The sequence below is a fragment of the Eschrichtius robustus genome, chromosome 10, assembly GCF_028021215.1.
Source record: "Eschrichtius robustus isolate mEscRob2 chromosome 10, mEscRob2.pri, whole genome shotgun sequence".
NCBI lineage: Eukaryota > Metazoa > Chordata > Mammalia > Artiodactyla > Eschrichtiidae > Eschrichtius > Eschrichtius robustus.
The window spans coordinates 5,228,609-5,237,326 of record NC_090833.1 but is presented as its reverse complement, the minus strand read 5'-3'; the positions used below and the strand labels follow the sequence as shown (position 1 = coordinate 5,237,326).

General features: G+C 44.1%; 1 non-coding gene across 1 annotated transcript; it reads right to left on the bottom strand.

The window, feature by feature from the left end:
• Window positions 1–7,185: 7,185 nt before the first annotated feature.
• TRNAD-GUC (transfer RNA aspartic acid (anticodon GUC)) lies at window positions 7,186–7,258 on the bottom strand. Its single transcript has one exon. It is a non-coding gene; the product is annotated as a tRNA-Asp (tRNA).
• Window positions 7,259–8,718: the final 1,460 nt, after the last annotated feature.

Here is an 8,718-nt window from a genome sequence, read left to right as displayed (position 1 = left end):
ATGAAGCCATCATGAGGCCCAGCCCAGGACATGCTGTTTCCCTGGGAGAATTTCTAAGACCTCCTCTTGATCTGGTAATTAGAGCCACAGCTGCTCCTCTGGCCACAGCGCAGCTCCAGGCCCCCAGTTACGGCTTTCAATAGCCTGGCCCAGGACTCAGCTTCCTGGTGGGAAAAGGAAGGGCTTCCGGCAGGAGTGGGGGGCTTGCTGGGACCCTGGGAAAGCTCCTCTCACCAACAGCTCAGCCGTGAGATGTGGCAGCAGCGGCCAAGCCCTGGGAAACCCCACCCCGACCCGAAGCCCGGGGCTGGGCCTCAAGGAGGGACATCCAGCTGGGGTCAGAGAGGCAATCTGAGCCCCTGAGGCCAGCCTGGCCTCATCCCCATCCGCTGCTGCTTCCACCGCTGGGGGACAAGTCAGGGCAAGTGTGTCTTGAAATCCTGATTCCTCAGCTTAAATCCTTCAAGAAAGTTTTGTAGAGGGACGGGGACCAGCAAGGTCCTAGGAGGGGCTTAACTCAGGGAGAGGGGGTCCTGGGGGAAGACGCAGACCTGCCCCTCCACATGTGACCTGGGCAGCCTCCCCGCCTCCTCCCTCGCAAGAGAGGAATTCTAGTCCTGAGCCCCGGGCCAACAGATGTGTGATGAGTCTCCTGAGAGTCTCGCAGAGAACAGGGTGAATTTCGTGAAGGAAGCATCCGGTTATCATGTTGTTTGGTTACGTAAGAAGACATTTTCATTATTTCATGACAGATACAGGAAAACCAAAAGCAAACAGTTTTTGCTTATTCCTTGCCGACGTTTTTCTTCGCGTTCATAAAAACAGAGATGTATTTTGACAAAAAAGCCATTATATGCCATAGTTTTGTGACCTGCTTTTATCATTTATTAACATACTGTGAACGTCTTCCTGCACCAATAATTCAACATCTCCGTCTTGACTGATAGCAGCCTCAAGTGATTCCTTGTATGGAAGAGACTCTTTTTTTTTTTTTTTTTTTAAATTATTTATTTATTTATTTTTGGCTGTGTTGGGTCTTCGTTTCTGTGCGAGGGCTTTCTCCACTTGCGGCGAGCGGGGGCCACTCTTCATCGCGGTGCGCGGGCCCCTCACTATCGCGGCCTCTCCCGTTGCGGAGCACAGGCTCCAGACGCGCAGGCTCAGTAATTGTGGCTCACGGGCCTAGTTGCTCCACGGCATGTGGGATCTTCCCAGACCAGGGCTCGAACCCGTGTCCCCTGCATTGGCAGGCAGATTCTCAACCACTGCGCCACCAGGGAAGCCCCGGAAGAGACTCTTATTTGATATTTAGATTGCTACCAGTTTGTCTGTTTGTTTTTAATCGCAGTGCAATTCACATAACATAAAATTAACCAATTTAAAGTGTACAGGGGACTTCCCTGGTGGTCCAGTGGTAGAGAATCCACCTTGCAATGCAGGGGATGCGGGTTCAATCCCTGGTCGGGGAACTAAGATCCCACATGCCGCTGGGCAACTAAGCCCACGTGCCACAACTACTGAGCTTGCGCCCCTCAACTAGAGTCCGTGTGCCGCAAACTCCAGAGCCCACGCGCTCTGGAACCCGCACGCCACAACTAGAGAAGAGAAGAGAAAACCCGGGTGCCACAATTAGAGAGAAGCCCGCACACCACAACGAGAGATCCCGCATGCCTCAACGAAGATCCCGTGTGCTGCAACCAAGACCCGGTGCAGCCAAACAAATAAATTAAAAAAATAAAGTGTACAATTCAGTGGCATTTAGCACATTTGCAAGGTTGTGCAACCACTGCCTCTGTCTAACTCCAAAATATTTTCATCATCCAAAAGGAAATCCAGGACCCATCAAGCAATTGGTCCCCGTCCTCCCTCCCCCCAGCTCCTAGAAGACATCAGTCTGCTCTCTGTCTCTATGGATTTGCTTGTTCTGGACATTTCACGTGAATGGAATCATAGACTATGTGACTTCTTGTGTCTGGCTTCTTTCAATTAGTGTAATGTCTTCAAGGTTCATTCATGTTGTAGCAGGTATCCATACTTTGTTCCTTTTTATGACTGAATAATATCCCATTGTGTGGACAGACCACAGTTCGGCGATCCATTCCTCCCTTGATGGCCATCTGTATTGTCTGCCTCTTTTGGCTGTTGTGAACAATGCTGCAATGAACATTTGTGTATTTGCTGAGAACCTGCCTTCAGTTCTTTTTGGCACATGCCTCAGAGTGGAACTGCTGGGTCATTGGTAATTCTATGTGTGATTTTTGGAGGAACTACCAAAGTGTTTTCCACAGTAGCTGTGCCATTTTACATTCCCACCAGCAGTGTATGAGGGTTCCTGTTTCTCTCCATCCTCGCCCACACTTGTTATCTGTTTTTTCATCATAACTATTCCTAGTGGGTATTGAAGTGGACCCCAGATTTTCTGCAAATATGAGTAATGCAGGTATAACCCTTCTCTGTACCTCTCTGAACAGAACCGCTGCCTTATTTTGTGTTGAATTTCTGGCAGTGGAATTGCTAGACCCAGCAGTGTGTGTGTGTGTGTTTGTATGTGTGTATAATTCTTTAAAAGGTTTTTGATATTACCAAATAGATCACCAGAAAAGTTTCACCAACTTACTCTTTCTCTAGTAGGGTAAGAAAGTGATCACAAAAAGAGTTCTCTCTACCTTTATAACCATGTCAATCTGATTGTAAAAGCTTATATTCCCTTGTTTTCTTTTTGCCTCCCACAATCACTGCGCTAAGGAAACTGCTATAGGCTGAATTGTGTCCCCTACCCTAAATTCATGTGTTGAAACCCTAACTCCCAGGACCTCAGAATGTGACTGTATTTGGAAATAGGACCTTTTAACATGTGATTAAGTAAAAATGAGGTATTTAGGGTGGGCCCTAGTCCAATATGACTGGTGTCCTTGTAAGCGAGGCACGCACACGCACAAAGGCCACGTGCAAGCCGAGGAGCGAGGCCTCAGGAGAAACCAAACCTGCCGACACCTTGATCTTACACTTCCAGCCTCCAGAACGGTGAGAAAGTAAAAATTCTGTTGTTTAAGACACCCGGTCTGTGGCATCTTGTGATGGCAGCCCTGGCAAACTCATACAAAGACTAAACCTTTTCTCTTAAGCTTGTTAACTGTTTGTATTTGTTCCTTGTGAATTGCCCACCCCGTCACCTGCCTTTCCCTTGTTAAGGAGTCTAAAGTGTGCTGAAGGGCCCTCACCTGGGCAGGTCAGCAGCCTACCACGTTGAGAGCAAGGTCACACTGGTGAACAAAAGCAGAAGTCCCTGGAGGGAGGTGGCCTCTCCTGGAACGTGGAGAACAGGGCAGAGCACGGGCTTTCCAATTATTAGAAAAATAAGGAAGCCCAGGTCCCACCTGCAGAGGGTTGGATGTAATTGGTCTGGGGTGTGGTCTCCAGAGGGTAATTTTTTTTTCAAGCTCCCCAGGTGATTCCACTACAGGCAAAGTTGAGAACCATCAACCCTAACCTCCAGGACCCTCAGCTGGAAAAGCCAATGGCGTCCATCTCGGGTATGGTCTGAGCCTCTGAGCCTTTAGTCCAGGCAGGTTTGGGAAGATCTGGGCACCTAACTCTACCGTCCCCACTGTGCATGAGAAGGAGGGAAGGATCGCCCCCGGAAACTGGTTTGTGTGTATCCTGCTTGTGCGAGACGTGCTACTGCCAGAGGCGCTGGGCTGTTAGTTCAGTCGTGTTTGCTCCTGCAGATGAACCTAAACACCGGCTTTGGGTCAGCAGGCCTGGGCTGCAGCACTGACTTCCCACCCGTGTCTGCGCGACTTTGGGCAAGTCTCTTGACGGCTCAGATCCTCAGTTTTGGCATCTCTAAAATGGGGGGAACGGGGTTGCTTTGAGAATCGGCTGCCCCAGAGTCTCCATCCTTGGACATCTCAGGTGGGTAAGTAGGTCAAGTCTCTTCAATTTCCTTTATTAATGATTTACAGTCCTCAGCATGTGTCTTTAACCTCCTTGGTTAGGTTTATTCCTAAGTGTTTAATTTTTTGGCGGTGATTTTAAGAGTTTTTTTTTTTTTTTTACATTCCCTTTCTGATATTTCATTGTTAGTGTAAAGAAACGCAACCGATTTCTGTATGTTAATTTTTTATTTTTTTTATAAATTTATTTATTTATTTAATTTATTTTTGGCTGCGTTGCGTCTTCGTTGCTGCACGTGGGCTTTCCCTAGTTTCAGCGAGTGGGAGCTACTCTTGGTTGCGGTGCACTGGCTTCTCATTGCAGTGGCTTCTCTTGTTGTGGAGCACGGGCTCTAGGCGCACGGGCTTCAGTAGTTGTGGCTCGCGGGCTCTAGAGCGCAGGCTCAGTAGTTGTGGCACACGGGCTTAGTTGCTCCGCGGCATGTGGGATCTTCCCAGACCAGGGCTCGAACCCGTGTCCCCTGCATTGGCAGGCGGATTCTTAACCACTGAGCCACGAGGGAAGCCCTGTATGTTAATTTTGTATCCTGCTACCTTGCTGAATTCGTTTATCAGTTCTAGTAGTTTTTGTGTAGAGTCTTTAGGGTTTTCTATATATAGTATCATGTCATCTGCACATAATGACAATTTTACCTCTTCCCTTCCAGTTTAGAAACTTATTTCTTTTTCTAGTCTGATTTGCTGTAGCTAGGACTTCCAATACTATGCTGAATAGAAGTGGTGAGAGTGGGCATCCTGGTCTTGTTCCAGATTTTAGCAAGAAGGCTTTCAGCTTTTCACCATTGAGTATTATATTGGCTGTAGGTTTGTCATAAATAGCTTTTATTATGTTGAGATATGTTCCCTCTATACCCACTTTGGTAAGAGTTTTTATCATGAATGGATGTTGAATTTTATCAAATGCTTTTTCTGCATCTATTGAGATGATCATGTGATTTTTATCTTTTGTTGATGTGGTGTATCACATTGATCGATTAACGTTATGTTGAACCATGCTTGTGAACTTGGGATGAATGTTGAACCATCCTTGTGAACCTGGGATGAATCCCACTTGGTTGTGGTGTATGATCTTTTTAATGTGTTATTGGATTCGGTTTGCTAGTATTTGTTGGGAATTTTTACATCTATATTCATTAAAGTTATTGGTCTGTAATTTTCTTTTTTGGTGGTGTCTTTGTCTGGTTTTAGTATCAGGGTGCTGATGGCTTCATAGAATGTCTTTGGGAGTATTCCCTCCTCTTCAATCTTTTGGAAGAGTTTGAGAAGTATCAGTATAAATTCTTCTTTGTATGTTTGGTAAATTCGCCTGTGAAGCCATCTGGTCCTGGACTTTTGTTTGTAGGGAGTTTTGGGGAGTTTTTAATCACAGATTCTAGGCAGATCAATCTCTTTGGGGCTGCAACTGGTTGGAACTGAGTTTCTGTTACTTGTGACCAACAGAGCTGGGTACAGGCAGGAGGTTCTAGGAAAACAGTCATGGGAATGAAGGGTATGCACTTTAAACAGGGTAGGGCTGAGCAGGCTCATAGGAGAGCAGACCTGTTCCTCATCCCACAACCCCCTCCCCAGGGAACAAGGGAAAGCCAGGTTCCCGCTCTGCCCCCGTCTCCAAGTCAGGCTTATCATGGGGAAGCATAATAAAAATAGCTTCCATCGATAAGAGCCCACCAAATACGCTATGCTGACCCTTACCAAAACCCTCTAAGCTGGATACTATTGTCCTTACCTGCTAGGCTCACAAAGGGAATGTCCCAGAGTCAGGTAGGTGAGCTGCATTTCTTATTAAGGAATCTCAGAGGCCCAGAATTGGTTTAATCATAATCTTTGGTTCATAACAACTCTAATTATTGAGGCTTGATGCTTTTGTATTTGCTTTTGTTAAAAATGTACTTATTTTTAATGCTCAGAAGAACTGAATAGACATTTTTCCAAAGAAGATGTACAGATGGCCAACAGGCACAAGAAAAGATGCTCAACATCACTAATCACCAGAGAAACGCGAATCAAACCCACAATGAGCTATCACCTCGCACCTGTCAAAATAGCTATTATCAAAAAGACCACAAATAACAAATGTTGGTGAGGATGTGGAGGAAAGGGAACCCTCGTACACTGCTGGTGGGAATGTAAATGGGTACAGCCGTTGTGGAACACAATATGGAGGTACCTCAAAAAACTAAAAATAGAACTGTCATATAATCTAGCAATTCCACTCCTGGGAAAACACCCATTCAATTCAAAAAGATACATGCACCCCAAGGTTCACGGCAGCATTATTTACAATAGCCAAGATATGGAAGCAACCAAAGTGTCCATCAACATTTATCCGTTCATCTGATGGACACATCAACCTATGTAGCCATCAGATGAATGGATAAAGAAATCATGCTATATATATACAAGGGAATATTACTCAACAATAAAAAAGACTGAAATGTTACCATTTGCAACAACTTGGATGGACCTAGAAGGTATTATGCTTTGTGAAATAAGAGAAAGACAAACACTGTATGTTATCACTTATGTGTGGAATCTAAGAAATAAAACAAACAAACGAATATAACAAAACAGAAACAGACTCACAGATGTAGAGAATAAACTAGTGGTTACCAGTAGGGAGAGGGGAGAGGGGAGGTGCAGGACAGGTGTAGGGGATTAAGAGGTATAACCTACTGCATGTAAAATAAATAATCTACAAGGATATATTCTACAGCACACAGAATATAGCCAACACTTTATAATAACTTTAAATAGAGTATAAGCTATAAAAATTTTGAATCACTGTGTTTTAAACCTGAAGCTAATGTAATATTGTAACTTAAACATACCTCAATTAAAAAGTACTTATTTTTAATAATAATGAACACCTATGAAACCACCAGTAAAATCAACAAGTAGAACATGACCATATATATTTTTATGTGCTCCTCCCCATATCCTGAATTTTGTGTTTATCATTCCTTTGCTTTAAAAAAAACGAGCATTATCATTTATTATAGGCCCAAACAATGTATTTTGAGATTTGATTGCTTTGCACTTTATAAAAATGGTATCATTCAATGTTATGATGACAGGAGTCATCCTTGTTATTGCCTATAGCTGTGCTTATTCAATTTTCATGGCTGTACAATATTCGATCATGTGAATAAGCTCCCATTTATTTATACCTTCTTCCTTTTTTTTTTTTTTTTTTTTTTTGACCACACTGCACGGCTTGCAGTGATCTTAGTTCCCCGACCAGGGATTGAACCCGGGGCCGCAGCAGTGACAGCACCAAGTCCTAACCACTGGACCACCAGGGAGCTCCCAATGCTTTCTCTTTTCAGTGAGGGTTTAGGGTTGTGTTCAGCTTTTAAATGATGCTATTGGCGCTACTACTGACATTCTTTTTTTTTTTTTTTTTTTAATTTTTCTATTACTTTTTTTTTTTTTTTTTTTTTTATGGCTGTGTTGGGTCTACGTTTCTGTGCGAGGGCTTTCTCCAGTTGCGGCAAGCGGGGGCCACTCTTCATCGCGGTGCGCGGGCCTCTCACTGTCGCGGCCTCTCTTGTTGAGGACCACAGGCTCCAGACGCGCAGGCTCAGTAATTGTGGCTCACGGGCCTAGTCGCTCCGCGGCATGTGGGATCTTCCCAGACCAGGGCTCGAACCCGTGTCCCCTGCATTGGCAGGCAGATTCTCAACCACTGCGCCACCAGGGAAGCCCCTACTGACATTCTTATACAAGCCCTCAGGCAAACCAAGAGTTTCTCACAAGTCTTCAGGTGAACCAAGTAGTTCAAGGCCACCTGAAAGTGAACTTGCTGGGTCGAAAACAATCAACCCTACAGGATATTGCCAAACCACACTCCAAAACGGTTGGCCAACTTAGGTTCGTACCAGCAATCAGATCTGGTTGATCTGTGTTCTTTCCAGCACTTGGCATGGTCAGACTTCTTGGTTTTTGCAATGGAATGGGTGTGAGTGGTAACTCGTTTAGTCTTGGTGTGCATTTCCCTGATCCTAAGGTGAACACCTCTTCATGTTTATTGACTATTTTTGTTGCCTCTTCTGTGAAACACCTGTTCATGTTTCTTGCCCATTTCTCTATTGTTTTTTTTCTTCCCTTTTCTTATGGATTTCTAAGTGTTCTTCTATATGCTGGATAATAAGCCTTTGTCAATTACCCGTATTTAAAATATCTTCAAGGTTGAGCCCCTTGTCATTTTACTTCCTTTATTCTATCATTTGATGAAGAGATAGTCTAATTTTAATATAACAAAATGGATGCTTCTTTTATTTCATGGTTAGTGCTCTTTTTGGTCTTATTTAACAAATTCTTTCCTATCACAAGGTTAGAAAGAAACTCATGCACATCTTCTATAATTTTTTTAAAGTTTTACTTTGGACATTTAAGTCCTTAATCCATCTGGAGTTGATTGTTTTGTATTTTGTGAAAGAGGAATTCCATTTCTTTTTTTTTTTCCATAGAGATAACCACCTTTCCCTTTTCAATTTAAATTGTCAGACCTCCTTTCCTCACCGATCTGCCGTGCCACCTCTGTTATATGTCAGAGTTTCATACATGGGAGGGTTTGTTTCTGGGCTCTCTATTTTCCACTGATTAATTTATTGCTGCCCAAGTGTCATAGCTTCATACATCCTGATATCAGCTGGGGCAAATTCCCATTTGTACTCCTCCTCTCCTGGAGTACCATGATCCTTTGCTCTGTCATATAAACTTTAGAATCACTGGTCAAATTCTACAACAACTCCATTGAGGC